General features: G+C 48.4%; 1 non-coding gene across 1 annotated transcript; it reads right to left on the bottom strand.

The window, feature by feature from the left end:
- Window positions 1–3,148: 3,148 nt before the first annotated feature.
- On the bottom strand, window positions 3,149–3,220 carry TRNAC-GCA (transfer RNA cysteine (anticodon GCA)). The gene has a single exon. It is a non-coding gene; the product is annotated as a tRNA-Cys (tRNA).
- Between the last annotated feature and the right edge of the window lie 3,408 nt (window positions 3,221–6,628).

Raw genomic sequence — 6,628 nt, forward strand, 5'->3', positions numbered from 1 at the left:
GAGCGCCACGAGTTCATTAACGCGAGAAACCCAGATGGACTGCAGCGGGGCCCGGTCCTGGACAACTGGGGCCTTCCTCCGTGCGCAGTCGTGGCAACCCTTCAAAATCAGTGCCACGTCACCCTCCACATCCGGCCAGTAATAGTCCCACTTAAGGGTCAATAGGGTCTTGTGGTAGCCAAGGTGCATAAGCTTCTCGTGAATGGCTCAGGTTAATTTACCACGCAGGCTAGTGGGCACAACCACGCAATAGCGTTCCAATTGGGCATCCCAACGCATGAGAAGTCTGTCATGCACGGCGATCGCGGGGGCCGCCGACGAAGCTGAGCTCCGGGCCTTACGTCCGACGCGGCGTCGTAGCTTCAGCAGAGAGGAATCCTCCATCTGCAAGCTGGACCATACCTCCCGGGGGAGTCCCAGGCCGAAATCCGCGGGCGTCACCGCACCTGGAGGGGTGGCCGTCTCGGCCAACGTGACCAACTGGGCCGTGACGTCCCCTGGGGCCTTGCAACGGCTAGAGCCCAGGTCGCAAGCACACCCGCAGCTTGCCGGCAATCTGGACAAGCCGTCCGCATTTCCATGCTGTGCCCCCTTTCTGTGGATTACGTCAAAGGGGTAATCCTGGAGCACCTCGAGCCAGCGGGACAGCTGACCCGAGGGCTGACCAATCCTCAGCGAATATTGCAGGGCCGCGTGGTCGGTTCGGACCGTAAACCGCCTACTATACAAGTAGGGCCTATACAATTGAACAAAAAAAACTATGGCCAAAAGCTCCCTCTGGGTCACACAGTATCGCTGTTCCATCGGGGACAGAACATGACTGCCATAGGCTACCACTCTCTCCACCCCGTCGACCACCTGGGCCAGGACTGCCCCAATGCCCGTGTCGCTGGCATTGGTGTCGAGCAGAAATGGTTTCGAGAAATCGGGGTACCCCAAGGGCGGCGCATCCACCAAGGCCGTGCGAAGCGTCGCAAAAGCAGCCTCCTCCTCCACGCCCCAGTGAAACCTTTGGCCTTTGGCGGAAAGGGCGTGCAGTGGCTTCGCAATTATCACAAAATTGCGCACAAACCGACGATAGTATGATGCGAAGCCGATTCCCACACAGATGTGTGAGTCGGCCACGTCCGGACACAAGCCATTTTCTCTGGGTCCGTGGCGACACCTGACGCACTAACAATGTGTCCCAAATACTTCACCGATGGTTGTAGCAAATGGCATTTCTGGGGTTTAAATTTCAAGCCCGCAGCATGTACTTTGACGAACACAGCCTCAAGGCGTTGCAAGTGCTCGTCAAACGTACGCCCAAAAACAATAACGTCGTCCAAGTAGATTTAACAAGACTCCCACTGCAGCCCCGCCAAGACCATCTACATGAGATGCTGGAAGGTGGCTGGGGCCGAATGAAGACCCATAGGAAGCCGATTGAACTCGAACAACCCCTGGGCGTGTGGAACGCTGTATTGGGTCTAGAGGCTTCGTTCAGTGGCAATTTCCAGAAGCCAGATAGCAAATCTAGAGTTGAAAAGAACCGCGCGCCCTAGAGGGCGTCCAGGGAATCATCCATGCGAGGCAATGGATATGCATCAGCCACCGAGATCTTGTTAAATTTACTGAAATCGATGCAGAACCGGAGACTCCCGTCCCCTTTCTTGACTAGCACAATGGGGGCACCCCAAGGGCTAGTAGAAGGGGAGACGATGTCCGCCGCCAACATTTCATCGACAGCCGAACGGACATGCTCCTTTTCCGCAGGGCTAAAGCGGTGGGAATTAAGTCAAATAGGGGCTGAGTCGCCCGTATCTATGTGGTGTTCCAAAAGAGTAGTGCGACCCAGATCAAACTTACTTTTGCTAAACACATCAGTGAACCTCTCGATGAGTTCGCGGAGTTACTGACGCTCCCCGGTGGACAATGAGACATTCTCGTTGCACAACGTGGTGATCCACGATGCATCGGAGTCCCCCACACGCATCATGCCCGCCACAACTCCTCCATCTGGGGCAGCGGTCTCGGATGGGGGAGCGTGCGCCAGGACGGTGCCGGCCAGGATTACGATCGGAGCGGGCCCCGAATTGAGGACCTGCAAAAAAAGGTCCTGGCCCCCCGACACAGCCGTCAAGGCGCCTACCAATCCCTTCGTCCTTGAAAAGTAACGCGACGGGGACAGGAGGATACCTGTCTCCGTGGAGCCCCCTTCGAGCGGTCTGCACAACTTAAGGGGTAGCAAGATTTGTGATGCCGGCGGCACGGTCACCGCCGCCCTATTCAAGGCCCGCACACTGGCAACCAAGGGAAACAGGACGGTAGGCCATTGTAGGAATTGCAGCCGCCTCCCTGACGGCATTTCCACACAGCCCTGGTCAATGAGAATTCGAATGGGAATTCTAGACAAAAAGTCGGTCCCCAAGAGGAATGGAACTCCCAAGGTCTTGAAGACCAAAATAGGCCCGGCCAACTCAATCTCGTCAACCCTAACTGACGCTATAACATGGCCCAATATGCCCAAACTGCTGCCGTTCGCGGCGACACAATCCCCACGAACCGGTCTTAACGGACCGACGCTGCGGGGTAGCAGCTCGAAAACGGCCTCTGAAATAATGGTGGCAAATGCCCACGTATCCACCAAGAGGCGAACTTGCACACCCTGCACGCAATCCGCCAACGCTGAGGAGCCGGCAGCTGCCACCACCATCCGATGCGCCAGCGCGTTCCAGTGGCGGATCTGCCTGGGCCATCCAGTAGGTGACAATGATGGTGCACCCATCCCCACTTCTGACACCAGTTGTTGAGAAGTTCCCGACGACTCACTCGGAGGCTGAGGTAAGTTAAGGGCTTCCACCAAAGGTTTATTACAAATCTTAACAACACACAGGGGTGAACAACTTCCCAGGGGTTAGGGGTCCCGAGCTAGGTCCCGACACAGCCGGCTGCCCTTTGCTATCTCCTAAGCGTGAAGATTTTTTTTTATAAAAAATCAAAAAGAACCTAAAGACAATTTATGGGAGCTTCAAAAAAACGTCTCGCATCATAACATAAATGTAAAGTAAAAGAGGTGCGATTTCTTATCTTTTATCAACTGATTCTTCAATGCATGTCTTTGCACTCCAGCAGAGGTCCTGCCAATGACAAAATTCATTCACAAAAAAGGGGGCGCTTGGTTTTGAACCAAGGACCTCTAAATCTGCAGTCAAATGCTCTACTACTGAGCTACACCCCCACAGAACATTCCACATTTTGACGCAATCTTTATTTTCTATTTTTTTAGGTCATTTTCCCTGCAAACAATTTCTCGACTTCGCCAGTCCACAACCACCATGAACAAGTATTTTACAGAATATAATTGGACCTCAGTCACATTATTCTACGTGATTTTCAGAATGGCATTCATTACATCAACATGTGGGAAAGTGTAATGTATATTCATGCAAGTTGCAGAGTCTTGTGTATATAAGTTAAAGTCTTCACTAGACTTAAAAATGCAGATTTTTTTCATCTCAAAGAAAGTAAAGACATTCATTGGTATTTTCTTACAAAAACACTTCTCTAGTGATGAAGGGAATTCAAAGTAAAAATATACGACAAATTATTTAACGTGGAGCGATTTCAAACTGCTATCCTCGTGCATGTCTTTGCACTATATAAATGGTTCTGCCAAAGATACATTTCCTAAAAAAGACAAAGGGGACGTTGGATTTGAACCAAGGACCTGGATAATCTTCAGTCAATCACTCTCCCTTAGACCAACACCCCCATAGCACACCCCAATTGTGATGCCCACTTGCAGCTCACATTTTGAGCACATTTTCGCAAAATCAAACTCTCGAATTCACCATTGCAAAGTAGAAACTTACGACGTATTCCCATTAGGTGGAACGATTTCTCTTTCGTCAAACTGATATTCTTGTGCATGTCTTTGCACTCCGATGAATGGTTCTTCCAAATAAATATTTCCAAAAAAAGACAAAGGGGTTGGTTGGATTTGCCCGCGACCGATCCAGCTCGAGGTGCCCGGGACTGATCCGGCTCGAGGTTCCCAGGACCTATCCGGCTCGAGGTGCCCGGGACTGATCCGGCTCGAGGTGCCCGGATCGATCCGGCTTGAGGGGCCCAGGACCAATCTGGCTTGAGGGGCCTGGGAACGATCCGGCTCGAGGTGCCCCGGAACGATCCGCTTCGAGTGTTCTGTTTCAGAGCCGGGTGATGCTTCGGGCGTGCATTTAGGGTTTTGCTCAGCAGTTTCCCCCCCCCACCCCCCACAGCGTTCGTGGTTGAGGAAGCCGGTGAAGCTGTGGTCGTCGGGTTGTTGTATGACGGTGTTAATTGTTGTGTTGTTGCGAGGGTCACTTGGGTTGGTATAGTGGCTTGTGATACATGCACTCCTCCGGGGAGGAAGTAAGCCTGTTGCCATCTGACAATGTAAGATTTGTGTAGAGTAAACCCGATACATTTGGACGATACCTGCAGTGGATTTGGTTATGTTCCGCACATTGTCATTTGGTGCGTCGCGTTAAATAGGGGCCCCAACAAACATTTAATAACAGTGATGCTAGCTAGGGTTGCGAGTATAAACCGAAACACTCTAAAGCATGTCCCAAAAGGGCGCACCGTCTGAACAGACAATTGTGTGAATAACAAATCGAACTTTACATCTTTAATGTGTTGCAATGATTCCATGTGAAAGAATAAGAAGTGGCGAATGGCGTGTATTGGTAAATGACGACTGTCATCAGTATTTATACCACAATTGCATTTCACAATTAAAAATGTTCCCTTTTTTAAAAAAAATAGCTCGTGGATGCGTGCGGGACTGAATGCCCCACTCCGCGCTAAGCAAAAAGCCCGCGTGCTCTCGCCCTAAGGCACACAAGAGCACGTGAATAATATCAGATCCATAAAAAAATTGTTTTTGGGTTAGAGCGCGTAAATATAAACTTGTTTAAGCGGCCACCACCCGACAAGGCAATTAGCAAGGGTTTGTCGTGTAAACAAAACGTGCCAATTAGTTGCTATTTCAGCGCACCAGGTTGTGTGTTTGGAGAGTAAACTAACGACGATTCTAGGACCTCGTGAAGTTCGCTGGTGATGACAGCAAACAGCTCTATTAGGCGATGAGCCAGATTTGTGAAAATACGTCTTCCTTTTTCGGTCTTAAATAGAGGGAGTAAAAGTAGTAACTAAACGTGCCAATAAGTAACTAATATGAACTAATTGGAACATTTTGTTTATGTGACAAACCTGATTTGGCTGTCGTGTGGTGGCGGGTTTAACGAGACATTATTTTTACTCGATCTAATCCAAAGAAACCTTTATTATGGACATTGGTTGCGAAAGCCTCCTATTACGCGTTAAACCGAGTAAACAACAATGCAGGAGGCTTACCGTTTTCGACCTTCCCACATTTGCAGCGTTTATGTGAAGCCACATGAATCGGTTTACGACGCATTAACTCTATTTACGACACATCTGGTTTCTGATGTGACTTAGCGTGGAGCGTTTGTTATTCTCAAGTATTCATAATAAAGGTTTTTAGGTTAGATCACTTTATTTATAAATGTGTCGTAACCCTCCACCACCCAACACGGCCAATCAGCAAAAAAGGGTCAAGTTGACAAAAGATCAATATTCTTAGTTTTTTCGGTAAAGTCACGTTGAACGTGACTTTACCGAAAAAACTAAGAATATGAATTACTGCAGTCACGAAAGCTTTAAATCAAAATTTAAAAGATCAATAGTTCACTACTTTAGCCCACGGGTGTGTTGAAGAGTGAATCCACAACATTTACAGTTTGAGTACGACGTTTCGCTGGTAATTACATTCAGCATCATCGGGCAATTCGCCAGAATGGTAAAGCCCTCACTTGCTCCCGGTTTTAAATAAAGCAGCGTGGTGACGTCATCATTTAACTCATTCAGAAAGTTGGATTCTCAAGTATGTTTGTGGATTTTTTTGTCACCTATTAAACCTTGATTAACGTGACTGATGAAAGGAAAACACATTGGCCAAGCAATATTTTTTTCTATTTCTGCTGTCTATTGGAAAATATGGTCTGATTTACGACAATCCGATTTACGACGGGGTTTCCAGGAACGCATTGTGTCTTTCAAGTGTACGGCTGTAGGGGAGCTTGCATTAGTGAAATTTAAAACTGATCCGGAAATTACATGTCTTACATGGCAGAGAAATACCCACTCTTCTGTATCATATGCCTTTTCTCCATGAAGTGTTGCTACATGCTTGTGCTGTTTGAGAAGATGTTTAAGTTCAAAGGATTGCATCGATGAGTCTTCTTTCGTAAGGATTAATAGCAGCAGATCGAAGATGTGATTGTAAATATTGTTATCTACTCGATTTTCCGTTCAGAACCAAAGTGGATCTCGTCCGCTCCGTTCTTAAAGGAGTGAAGACAGCAGATGAGTAACCGAGAATAACATGTGATGTCCCGCTCTTTTGTACCAATGTATGTATGTTGAACTTCTTTCCCACCGTACGTAGCCAACCGTGATAATCGGATGAGCGAAATTAAGTCAGATAGGATTAAGTCACATGGTAAGGAGTTCAGTCTCTGCGAGAAAGGGCTTTAGTCCACATTTTGAAATCGGTATTCAACAGCGAGGTTTTCCTCTC

The sequence above is a fragment of the Petromyzon marinus genome, chromosome 58 (genome assembly GCF_048934315.1).
Source record: "Petromyzon marinus isolate PM22_M1 ecotype Great Lakes invasive population chromosome 58, UKy_Petmar_22M1.pri1.0, whole genome shotgun sequence".
Classification (NCBI taxonomy): Eukaryota; Metazoa; Chordata; class Hyperoartia; order Petromyzontiformes; family Petromyzontidae; genus Petromyzon; species Petromyzon marinus.